This window comes from Euprymna scolopes, chromosome 22, assembly GCF_053919585.1.
Source record: "Euprymna scolopes isolate OS-2025 chromosome 22, ASM5391958v1, whole genome shotgun sequence".
NCBI lineage: Eukaryota > Metazoa > Mollusca > Cephalopoda > Sepiida > Sepiolidae > Euprymna > Euprymna scolopes.
Window position 1 is genome coordinate 88,619,620 of NC_136503.1, and position 13,911 is coordinate 88,633,530.

A 13,911-nucleotide genomic window follows, 5' to 3' on the forward strand; every position below is an offset into this window, starting at 1 on the left:
AAAGTCCATTCAAATCAGCCGTCCGCTAGTAACAATTGTCCGTATGAAGAGGGATCCTCGATTGAAGTATTAAATAATATCAATCTAAACGTAAACAGCAGTAGCATGAGAAGAACCCAATGGGAGATAAAAAGAAAATACAGATAAGTTATGAACAAAAGTGAGAAAAAGACTACGTAAGGATGTTTGATAACAATCATTATTTGAAAAGCGTGTAGCAAACGTGACAATTTACGACAAGTTATGAAACAATTTATAATTTTATAGTGGTTTTACCAGCTAAACATGGTAGATTTAAATAAAGGAGCCAATAAGAATGATAAACATTTAAGTCGCCAAAAGCAAAGAAAGATATTGCTGTATAACGTTGCAATGCATTATCAACAGCAATAACAGAACAGCCATTGTAAATAAGTGAACAGTATAATAAAAACAAGCAGCAAAGCTGTTGCAATATTTTGGATGTGTAATGGAGTAAATATTTATCTTATTTGCAAAAATAAATTTTACATGATAAAAATGTGACACAAGTCCGAAAAGTGGGTGGGGATTAATGTCGACCTAACTAACATAATGTTAACTTAACTAGACTCTTTCACCAAAATACCAGAATCACTCCGTGGACATCCTACTTATAAGCCGAAAATTACAAATATATATACATGATGTGGAGGTTGGGGATAAAAATCTTATTTACAATAACGAATGAGATATTTACAGATGAAAAAATGGGTTAGTAAAAAACAACCTCCTCACTAATAATTGTGGCAGGTAGAAAGTTTCGTCAGTCGAAAAGATGCAGGTCCCCCGAAAACTGACTTTATTGAAAAACAAACATCACAAAATGGCCTACATCACTGACAAATCAGTCTATCCGTAACCTAATGGGACCGGGAGTGGGGATTATCGAACCAAAAGAGGGGGGAATTGGGGGCGATGGAACAGGGGCGAACTTAAAAAGGGGATTGGGACAAGGACAACATGCATACTCTAGCTAAGTTAAAAATCTAACAAAAATGCCTAACTAGCCTAATCTAGGTGGTCCGATGTATGTCTACTTTAGTTCAGAACACCCAAAATTCTTAATGCCTAAGTAAATTAAAAAAAAGAACTTAAGATTAGCTTCATTCACTCCACACAGTCGCGAAACTTTCACCCATCTGTCGTTGAAATTTGCCGGAGCGAGTTTCACCTTCTCCAGCTTAATTCGCATTTTCATTCAATATTTGAAAATGAGAACAAGCTGGGGAGCAGAGAAGGTATCATCTCCGTAAACCTCCTTCTGTTGTGTCGTCCAAATCACGCCTGTCATAACTGCGAGTAAACACAGAAAAACGTAGCGTTCTTCTTTCTTCATGGTCGGTGCCCAGTTGCAGCACGGGGAAACCGACTCCAGCACAAAAAACCGCCCGTTCAGCATGCGAACCGTGAAGCCTTCAACTAACTCACACAACGGTAGAACGATGGCGCAGTGGGAGAAAGCATGATCAAGGTCTTCCTCACAATCCCCGCATCGGACACAATTAGGTGTTTCCGTAAAACCCGCTGCGTAGAGTCTTTTGCCGACCCAGAGGGCATTTTGAATTACCATCCAGGTGAGTGATTCCTCGTAATTATCGAAGCTACTCGACCCAGGCGCCCAGGGCCATATTAAGCGGCGCTCCTCCTTCGTAAAACTGAACTCCTTAATTTTTCGTCTCGGACGGGGCCCCTCACTAAGACCAGATATAGCGCCTTGAGAGACAACAGCTGGGTGTCAGAGAAGAAATCTCAAGGGCTGCCGACACTCGCGAAAGAAAGGGCACTGGTTTCGGGGCAACTTGTGTGCTTCCCCTCAGCCGAATGCACACTCTCCAAAACCCTGAAAGGCTTTCTTAGTGTCTTCTATCCAGAAGACACCGTTTCCCTCACTAGGTGTACACATTCGATCCAGATATATCAGCCTAAGAGTGTGTCTACGTATTTCCACACTAGACATACCCAGACCGCCTTCAGACGGATGCAGGAAACATACCTCCCGGGTAACCATGGCTTGCTTTCCGCGCCACAAGAACGCGAAAAGAGCTCGCACCAGATAAACTAGTGTGGCCTCCGAGAGTGGAAGTACTTATAGACGGTAAAGGATCAGGGGGTAGATATGAGAATTGCATACCTCCGCCTGACCCTTCAAAGACAGGTTTCTCAAGGCCCACAAATGAGATACGACCTTGACCGCTTCCAATACTTCCGACCAATTTTTTCCAGCTGGAGGCCGGGGCCAAACCAGACATCGAGGAGCTTGCATGACCCATCAGTCCAACCAAAGGATCCCTGAAGGGGCATACCCCTCCAGGCACCGATACGTAAGGCAATAGACTTAACGTAGTTAATTATGGCCTCTGTGACCTTGGCATACCGACTTGTTTCTATGTCGACGACTCTAATCTCGGCACTGCTTGTTACAAGCACGGTCACGTCGTCGGCATAGGCGGTATATTTTACCGGGGTAGAGCCACCTGGCAAAGCAATCCCGCGAAGGACCGGATTCACCCGAAGCTGGCGCAAATATGGCTCAAGCGCCAGCACATATAGCATCTGTGATAACAGACAACCTTGACGGGTTTCGACCTCACCCCATTCACTTCCACCATAGCACCGGGGTTGGCATACAAGAGGCGAATCCAAGAGCGAAACTGGGGACCAAACCCAGCCGAGCAAAGAACAGCCTCTAGGTAGCGATAGTCTACTCTGTCGAATGCTTTGGACTGATCTAGATTGATCAGCGCAGCTTCTGTGTCGACTTTTTCTACGATCAAGCGTATCGTGTGCAAATTATCTTGACTCGTCCGGCTCTTAACAGAACAGGTCTGTTCGGGACTTATTAGACGGTGTAAGATAATCTGCAAACGATTTGCTAAGATCTTGGCCAAAATCTTTAACTCCGTGTTTAACATCGTTAAGGACAGGAAATTACCTATCCCATCCCCTCCATTTTTATGTTTGCGTAACAATTTAATGATCCCCTTGGTAAAGTACGGAGGTATGCACCCGTTCCTAAACCAGGAGTTAAAAAGTACGGTCAGTAAAGGCGACAGCCTCACATACACCTCGTAGGGCAGACCATCTATCCCAGAGATCCTGTCTAGCTCGACCTGTTTCAAGGCCTCAATGACTCCTTCCTCTTTTATGCTACCTTCACACCTAGCCGCTTCGGTCGCCTCCAGGCGAGAAAAGTCGGCTTAATAGGTGTCAAACTGTTCAATAGAAAGACCGGGCTCCTTTGTAAAAAGTTCCTGAAAATGAGTTCGAAAACTCTCACAAATTCTGTCATTCGAAGTTACGGTTCGTCCGTCCGGCAATGTGACACTGGCGATGTGTCGAAACTCCTCCGCGCGCAGTGACGTGGCCATATATGTTGCCTCGTTTTGCGCTCTTTTTAATCTAGCCCTAACTAGTAATCCCTGGCCCTCCCTGTTATCCAAGGACTCCAGTTCGGCCTTAACTATAGTATAGATAGCCCTATCCCCTCTCCTAAACCGCCCTTTCTAATCTATCTTCTAGTGCCGCTTTCGCTGTTCTAGAACTAAGGTTTAGCCGGCGACTAAAATCAGCAGCGAAGGACCTAATGACTTTTTTAAGGTTACCCCACCACTTACTCCCGATAATCGCCCCCGTCAATTCTCTCTGTATTGTTAGTAGAAGCTGTTTCGGGAAATCATTCATATCGAACAACGACGTGTTGAACTACCAGTAACTAGTCATCCTAGGTTTAACACTATCTAAGTTTACTCGAACCCGAGCAAGCCTATGGTCCGAATAAACTATAATATGAAACCTTGGACAGTCTAAAAGCCCTAGGTCGACTCTCCTAACTAAGAACCGATCGATGTAACTCGAAAGTTGCACCGGATCGGAGCCGCGTCTACTTGTCCAAGTCAATGCTAAATCCCCGGGGTTTTCGTTCCGAAATTTATCGACAAGATCAAACTTGTCGACAAAGTCTCGAACCGCTTTAGCATCCCGGTTCTGGTTAGTAAACCTTGTGGTATTAACTCCGCGATCTAATTCGGGATCTAGGACCGCGTTCCAGTCTCCCGCTAAAACTAACCGATGAGACGAATTCATGAAGGGTTCGATTCGCCGAAAAAAAATAAACTAGCTCAGTACGGTTATTGGGTGCATAAACCCCAATAAAACGAAATGCCACATCCTTTACGGTAATATCGAGAACGGGCAATCTTCCCTCTGGATCTTCATAAATAGGGTCACACGACGCATCAAGAGTGCGCTTAACTAGCCAAGTAACCCCGCCTTGCGTGGGTATCAAAATGTGCTGAGTAGAGCTGAAAGTTTCTAAGGAGCACATCCTGATAATCACTTGGAATAAAGTGGGTTTCCTGTAAGCAACATATATTCACACCAAGGCGTTGAGGGTCGCGTGCAACTCGAAGTTTACGAGAGGCGTCCCTCAACCCTCGGACATTCGACTTAGCTAATCTCAAGGCCATCTTGGTTTACTTAGGGTTGGGAATCCTGACCAAATATAGACAGTGTTAATACACCGACATCTGTCCCCATGGATCCAGTGGTCATCTCAGTAGCGATTGACCCGTCAGGGTACAGACGGCCGATGTCAAGAGGAACTGTTAGTTTAATGGCCCTATACAGTGATCGGTGCATTTTGATAGGGACCCGTCAAACACATAGTTCATTCATTTTTAAAATATCTTGGTCATTAAAAAACGACAGGGGGAAAGAAGTGGAAGGTGTTATTCGCCTCTTCCATCATTGTCCAAACTCTTTTTGCTTCCCCTCTCGGTCTCACTATTGTTAAAATCCTATTGGCTTTGGGGAAGTTTTCGGAGTTTGAGGTATCTTTTTTTTTAATCGATTTAAAAGCTAGAAGGTTTTTGTTGTCCTTATTTTGATGAGCCTTCATCATTGTCTCCCTTTCTGTTGTTATTTACCAAACTGCTTTCCCTGTAAAAAAGGGGGGATTTTTTCGTGACTCACCCTCAGAAGAGGGGCTTCTTTGCCTTTTTTTTTGTCTGACGGGGTAGGATGGGGCATATCTGTTTTCCTGGGAGAGGGGGTGAGTATTTTGAGGCGTATTAGCAGGTGTGCAAAGGGGGGAAGGTCTCGGGATTTTTTTCTTGGGAGGAACGCCTAGCGAAATCATATTTTTCTCTCTAGTCGGGAGTGTAGAACTTATTGGGGCTGGGATTTTTTTAGGGGAGCGTTTTTCCTTTCGGTTGGATTTGATTTCTCTGGGAACAGGGACTCGGGGAAGGGGGCGGCTTTTTTCCCCTCACGTTTTTCGTCCAGAGATTATTTTAATTTAAGGAGTTCCTTGTACTTGTTCCCTACGGGAGCTTTGCTTGTACGTATTTCTATTTTTTTGTTCTTTGGTTAGGGATTTTGCGTAGGTTGGTGGTGATGACTTCTTGATAGGTACAGTTTTTCATTCGTCTTTCACTGGTGACGCTGCTTCAGTGTTAAAAACTGCTTCAATCTCGCCAGGTGATAGTTTGGGTGGGTTAGCTTCATCTACCGTCTCAGGCGTTTTAGATCCAGTTTGTGCGTCCTGCTCTCATTGCGGTAGTACCCGATTTTATTGTGTTTCTTGTCGTTGTTTGTTTCTTGGGGCATCTATATGTTGAGTGTCCTACTTCTCCGCATATCCAGCAAGCCGGACGCCTTCCTGCCACCACTATCGTTGTTTAATAGGATTCCAAAAGACCAGACACGATTATACTGGTCGACGTTCACTCCTGTGATGTCTCGATATTGTAGAAGGTAGGCCGCTAAATATCCCCCTGGTATTACACCTGGGACTTCGAAAATGGAAATGGTTGTACGTCTCCGTCCCAGGTATTCCATCTTCAGAATGTAGTCTGGAGTTATAATCTCGTTTTTGGAAAGCTTGATGCAGTCTTCTTCCGATTTAAAGAGGGCTGCATAGGTGTTACCTTTCGTCTTTGTAATCCCTTCTGCCCGTATTCCTACAGTTGCAATTAATTTGGTTACAATTTCTTTGGTTGATCTAATAACTTTTTTTCTGCCTATAACAAAAAGTGATATGGTCTTTTTTAGCAAATTCTTCCAATCTTAATTGTTCCACAGTAATCCCGTGTGTAGTGACATGTTCCATGCATTTCTTGGCTTCCTCAAGGAAAGATTCTACGTCGATTTTAACCGCTGGCAGCTTGTTCCAAACTGCATTCTCCATCTCTGACTTTTCCTTTGCAGGCTCCGACGGCTCACAGCTGGCAGATGCCATGGCCGACGGGTAATAAGAAAAAAAAACAGGAAGATCCGGCACATACGTAAGTAGCGAAGGGGGAAGAAAAGAAAGAGAAATAACAAATTTAACAAGAGATAACAATAATAACAATAATGATAACAACAATAATAATAAGAGAATGAAGCGCAATATATAATGTATACGACCAAAAGATGTGTAATGGGGTATATATTTAATTGCCACCCACATCGGCAATATTTGGCACAAGGCCTGGAAAGTGGGATACCCGCAGGCGCCCTAAAGGAGGGGCACTCCTGCAATTTTAAAAATTGCCTGAGTAACCCCGTCGGAATTCCCCGGTCGGGGCGCCTCATGCAGCAAGCAATAAACTTGCCCCACCGGAAAGCCCGGTAGCAAGGCCTGGGAGGGTGGACCTCCTAGGTATTACCCAGGCGGTATACCTCAGTCCAACAGGTGCTGGACCGGTTCCCGGCCCCTCACCTGTTGGGCTGAGTGTCAAGTGACGAATCCTTGACATGTACTACCCTGTCTCCCCGCAGCCGAAGCCGCTAGGAGACATCCCATCATAAGAGACTATAATGGGGTATGATCCCACACAGTCGGACGATTCTATTTATAAATGATGCTGCTAGGAACTGACGAATCGAATTAATTCACGTTCTGCTACCAACCAATCAGAAACCAGAATTGGTCCATAAATATTAAACATTTTCTGGAGCAATTTCGCATGTTTTTCCGTCTCGACACGGTAAGAATATTTTGCTCTGTGGAACTGTCTACTACAAATCAGTCACCTCTCAGGACTTGTGTGTAACAACGAAACATCGGAAACTGTTCTGTCTACTGCAAACCAGTCACCTCTCAAGACTTGTTTAGAACAACGAACCATCGGAAACTGTTCTGAAACTAAACATGGCTTACACCTCTAGAAAAGACAACTTCAGACACATAGATTGAAACCAAGGAGATTTAAGATTTTGGACACGTGTAATGGGAATAACTTTTCGAAGAAAATTTATAAGAATATAGAAACTGTGAAGAGTGTAAGTGAACAAGAGGCAAAAAACAATTCATATGTTAATCGTTGATAATTATCTAGATTGTTGTCACAAAGATAAAGGATGTAAAAAGATTCGACAAAATGTGAAGACTGAACACCGGAAACGTTTGACAAGAGTATACAATTCAGGAGAGAGGATAATCCCACTGTAACATTACGTTACCCACGTTAATATTAAACTACAGTGTGTTTACGTTACCCACGTTAATATTAAACTAGAGTGTGTGTCTATTTTATATTCTTTATTGTAAAGATTTAGTGAACTAATCATCTGTTCTCTGACTATATCTTCTGCTCCCCCTATTCCCCTTTCTTTTCCTTTCAAGCTATTTATTTTTGATGATCATTACTAATAAATACACACACACGCGCACACACACATACACACACACACACACACACATATATATATATATATATATATATATATGTATATATATGGTCGTGCTGGTCAAAATAATAGAATATATATAAATTCATTCTGTTTGGGATAATTTTCGGCTTGTAAATTGTGCAACTATTTTTAATCATTTGAAAAGGTGCATACAGCAGACATTGAGTACTTTATTCTCACATTAGAAAAGCCAACGTTTCAATTAAATTGAACATTTTGTCGTTGAGTAATCTTAAACTCAAAATATTTTTTCCAAATATTGCTTAAGAAGATTTTGAAAGCGATTTAATAAAACTGTACTAGTATGGGTCACTCTAAAGACATATCTTTGCCTGAGAAGCAGCGTATTTTAGATTTGCGAGCCGAAGGAAAGACTCACATGAAAATAGCAATACAGATCGGATGTTCAAAATCGTTGGTGATCGAAGTGCTCCAGAAAGGTGTTGAAGGTGTTTCCAATAGCAATCGCAAGAAATGCGGACGAAAAGAAAAGCACCACCGAAAGACAAGACCGGATACTGGACACGGTGGCAAGGAAAAGTCGAGTCCAATCAATGAGTGACATCACTGAAGCGTGTAAACAGGCTTCTGGTGCCGACGTTTCGAGAAGACCTACCGAAATTGTATAGCTACCAGCAAACTGCTCCTTAACAAGAAGCAGATGTTGAAGAGGATGCGATTGGCAACTGCTCACCAAACCTGGACTGCAGACGAATGGCGGCATGTGATCTTTTCAGATGAGTCTCGATTTTTTATCTCCTTCAGCGACCATGGGCCACGTGTTTGGCGAAGAACGACGGTACTGTAAAACCAAGAATGCGTTAAGAAGTGAAGTTCCCGCAATCTAGCATAGTTTGGGGCTGTGTGAATGCTAAACGTTTTGGTAATGTATACTTCATCAAAGGAACTGTAAACGCAAAAATGTGCCAAGTGTCAGTTTGACAGGGAGGCTACAGACATCATTTTTCAACATGACTTGGCACCGGCACACTCTGCCAAGACCACGCCTTCCTGGCTCCGAGAACGATCGATCCCTGTTCTTGAATGGCCAGCGAACTCGCCAGATTTAAACGGTTTTGAAGCCTTGTGGGACCAGATGAAGAGGAAGCTCCGCAAAGAAAAACCTACTCCCCTTGCAGCCATGGAGATTTAAACCAAAACACATGGGAGTCAGTGTCTACACAGAATTTTGAGAAACGTGTTGACTCCATGCCCCGGTGAATTGATGCTGTTATCAAGGCAAAAGCTGCTGCTACTAAATATTTATTAATTTTATTTGTAATTATGTTAATAAAAAACCTATTTTGTTTACTTACCTGCATTGTTCTATTATTTTGAAATACGAAATATTCAAAAACTGACATTGCAATCGATATGAAAAAAATTCTGTTGTAAAACAACTATTTCAGTTAGTTTAGCATGATAGGAGTATTTTAGCGCCAAATACATCTCACTGATCTTCCTCGATAAGAATTTAGCGCCAAAACCATGATGTTCAGCACGAGTATATATATATATATATATATATATATATATATATATATATATATATATATATATATATATATATAATTATAAAACTCAAATGACTTTGTAACGATGTATATAACCCCCTTTCCGGTTTACAACATCCGGTTGAGCATGCGCGCATGACCTGCACACTAAAATATTAACGTTATTATTTCGAAATTATTTTTTAACACGGGAAGAGTGGGGTTTACAATAACTTAAACGTAATATAGAAATGAACGATGTAAAATAAAGCAGATAGTATTAACAATTATTTATGTGGATAATTCAAACGCGAAAAAAATAACAATTGGGACGCTGAAAATTAACGTTATTATTTCGAAATTATTATTTAACATGGGAAGAGTGGGATTTAAAATAAACAAAAAACAAAAGAACAATTGAGACGCTGGAATATTAACGTTGTTATTTCGAAATTATTATTTAACATGAGAAGAGTGTGGTTTAAAATAACTTAAACGTAATACAGAAATGAACGAAGTAAAAAAGCAGTTATATCAAAATTTGAATTTAACTATAATAAGTATGATGGTATCTGTTCAGTGCACATGTACCTATAAGTATGGTCAACCACTTATAATTCAGTAACTGAATTTTTCCCCCATAAATAATCAATTATAATAAACAGAACGACTCATAGGGATCTATCTATTCTTTTTTCATTTTAATATACTTTCATAGAAATGTTTCTGTTATGTCAAAAAAACTATTTTCTTTACATCACAAGTGTCACGCTCATACATGAATTCCATAGGTAATATAGCATACTGACCCAACGGATAACGCGTAGTCTAGTCTAGTATATATATATATATATATATATATATATATATATATATATATATACATACATATATATATATATATACTTAGTTTGTGTATCTACATATTTAGTGTGTGTACATATATCTATGCATATAGTATATATGTATATATATAGATATAGATATATTTATATATATATATATGCACATAGTATATATATATATATATATATATATATATATATATATATATATATATACATTACGTCACTGTGGATTTAGAAATTCAAAATAGCGTAATGTAAACATATTATACAGTATACATCAATCCTCCAAATTTCGGATTTTTAATCATGTCAACATGTCATTTTTTATGGATTGATTGTTGCTATTTCTTTTTCTATTGATATAATAATTAAATGATTGATTTTGTGCAACGGAACAGATAGTGTCAGGAATTGTAAATATCAACTGAATTAAAGGAATAAATTGTAAGATGGCCAACAGCATGAACTTTGGAATATTTTGTTGTCCTTCATTTATTATATTGTTTTGTGATTACATTGATCTTCTTAAATAAGGATTAATATATATTATCAGGAAATAAGTATAGTTCCACAATATATATATATATATATATATATATATATATATATATATATATATATATATATATATATATTCCATCAAATATTATAAAAAGCAGGAGGGACACTTTGCTTTATGGTCCTTTCTTTTCATTTTACGATTTTCCTTATAATCTTTTTTATATCAAAATCAAAATATTAATTAAAGTCTCATAATTGTTGCTGTCACAAGCGCTTTCGATTTTTCCACGAATCATCTTCAGGTTTTGAATTAAAAATGCGAAGGAGCGAAAATGAAAATTAAAAGTTAAAACTTAAATGTACCCTAAAATGCGTTAAGTGATGATAAGTTACATTTTAATAACTCGATGAAAAATCGATTAAAATTCAAGTAATGAAATTAGCAAGTTTGTGGACACAGATAACAAAGTCCGTCCATTACGAACTGTACAAGACATTTTAGAGCGTTACTTGCTGTTCTATTTATCTATCTCTTCTCTCTCTCTCTCTCTCTCTCTCTCTCTCTCTATATATATATATATATATATATATATATATATATATATATATATATATATATATGTATGTATATCATGGAAAAGGAGAGTGAAAAGGAATGGTAGTGTTTATTACATAAAATATTTCTGTTTCTCCCGTCATCCTTTATCCACGGTAACAGAATTTTGACGAAGAAGTTTACATGATAAATGGCTAAATATAATGTAGTCTTTTTAAGGAGAGTAGAAAACGCATTGTCAACGGATATTTACGGAGGCCTGTAAATCTCGTTTCTCTTATTTTGTCTATAGGTTCTTGTTTACAATAAGTGATATTTCTGATAAATGGAGAACGAAACAGCTAGGTCAGCAATCTTTAATTTTATTATATTGCGTTTAAAACTGGAAATAATTTTACTGAACTTTTTTTCAATTATTTTAATTTTTAAGAAACGTGTTTTTATTTGAGTGGTGATCCGTTTCTTTCTGTTTAAAAACGATGTATTTAGTTATGTATTTAGTATTATATATAGATACTTTTAGGTTTTCTTTCTATAGAACAAAAGGTAAACGTAGTTTGAAGTAAAAATAAATAATTTCATTTTAAATAATGCGCATACAAAAATGTGATTTCTTTTACATAAATTCTTCATAAATGTCCTCATTTACTTGAATCAGTTTTTAATGCGAATAAATCCAGATTTCTAAAGAGAATACTCGGGATCGGGAAAATAATGTAAAATGCTTCAGTCTATAATGATTTCGCATTTACTGACCGAGAATAGAAAAGTAGAAGTGTAATATCAAGACAGATACTACACTTTTCAAAATATGCTCTACTTACAAATATTTTTTATGGTTATATAAAAAAACAGACATTATTTTCTCCGCTTTTGTTTCTAATAATTATTGTATAGTATCTGTACCGTAGTAATCATAAGTTATCTTAGGAATTATAAAAATAACTTTGGAGGGGGGGGAGGATAATTGAAAAGGATCTCCGAACTAGATCGTCTCTAAGATACTTTAATGTACCCGTTAATGTACTCTTATGTTTCTCCATCTTACGCCATCTACTTGAAGCCATCCAATTGGCGAACATTTACCCTACAGCAGTTTTATTCCTACCATTTGATGACTCGGACTGGAAACTTTTCTCCAGTACCGAAAACTGTTTCTTCAATGGCTGATGGATGTGTACTACAAGATTTAAACAGAACATTTACAGTTCCTGAGGCGAGAACAACAGATCTTGAGAGCTGAAAATTATTGCAACTTGAGGGATTCAATTCTTAAGGAGGATGACACTCTAGAACGGAGTGGTCAACGAGGTGTAATTTCGGCAACTTACACAGAGGACCCTCGATACATGTTTGAGCACCAAAGTGATGCCATGGCTTATGTTCGGTGATATGCCGTGCAGACCTCTTCCTCGTTTTCACGACAAATCCAAAGTGGAGGAAAAATACAGAAAATTGTCTTCCAGGACAAGAACATCATGATCTTCCAGATACTTTTGCCAGGGTCTTTAGACAGAAGCTAAAAAAGTCAATGGAATTTATTAAAAAGAGGGGGATTTGGCAGGTTGACAGCTTTCCTGTACAGCATTGAATACCAAACGAGAGGACTGACAGATGCACACATCCTCACCTGGCAGCCTCCAGAGGACAAAGTTCTACCAGAACAAATTGATCTCTGCATATCGACAGAGATATCTAACAAAGCGAATAAAGCTGACCTTCACGCAAAAATGATGTCACATATGGTACACGAAACTTGTAGACTATTAAATATAAGTTGCCCAAACGCTCTAAAAATACCATAAAGAATTTCTACAGTATACGGAGCAACGCCAAGTACAGGCGAAGGAAATCCGAAGATGGGGGCCAGAAGATGGAGGCCAGACTGGTGCAATAAGGTTGAAGAAATATTGTCGGTATGTTCATCAAGAAATCACAAACCAGTGGATTGTGCCCTACAACACGATTTTCCTTTAGCAGTCCAAGGCTCAAATTAATGTAAAAATTCCCAGCTCGCTTAAAAGCATAAACTACGTCCTTAAATACGTGAACAAATGATGCGACCAAGCAGTGTTTGAGCTAGAAAGATCTGGTGGAGCAGCTTACCAACAAGGTCAAGTACAGAGACAAATTGTGGATGCGATGCAACAGTTCTTGAATGCAAGTTATATCGCCAGTTCAGAGACAGCCAAGAGGATATTGGAGCATATAATCCCTGAGCATTTCCCTCTAATTGTACAACATTCTGTTCATATAAAAATCGGCAACATGCCATGTTCTCAGCTGATATCGCTCTGCAACAAGCTCAAGATTAACCATTTGCCACAACTTTAGTAACATTTGTCCAATTCTGGCATTATGATGACTTAGCAAGGGGCCTCAAATATGTAGAAGTCCCGGAGTTTTATACTTGGAACAAATCAACAAAGAAATGGAACAGAAGAATCCGTGGAAACAAGTGGAAGGAGCTGAAAATGATTATGTCACCATGGATTAGTCTACACGAATCTACACGATTAGTACAAGAGCAGAGGAGTGTTATGTGTTGCCTCTGTTGCCTAATGAGTTTCAAGATTTGCGAGCATACAATAGTCAAGTTGTTGAAATCCTCTTGAAACTTGGACGAGTTTTCGTGATGTAATCTCTGAAGACACTCTTCGCGAAAACAAGTAGGGAGCTAATAATAAAAAGCAGATTTTAATGAGGATATCTGCAATAAAACTCTTTGCTTAATAGACGAAAACGTTCTCTTTATGTGCGGTCAACCATTCACACGCTATGCGGTACCTGCACTGAGAGAAGAAAGGTGTGTAAG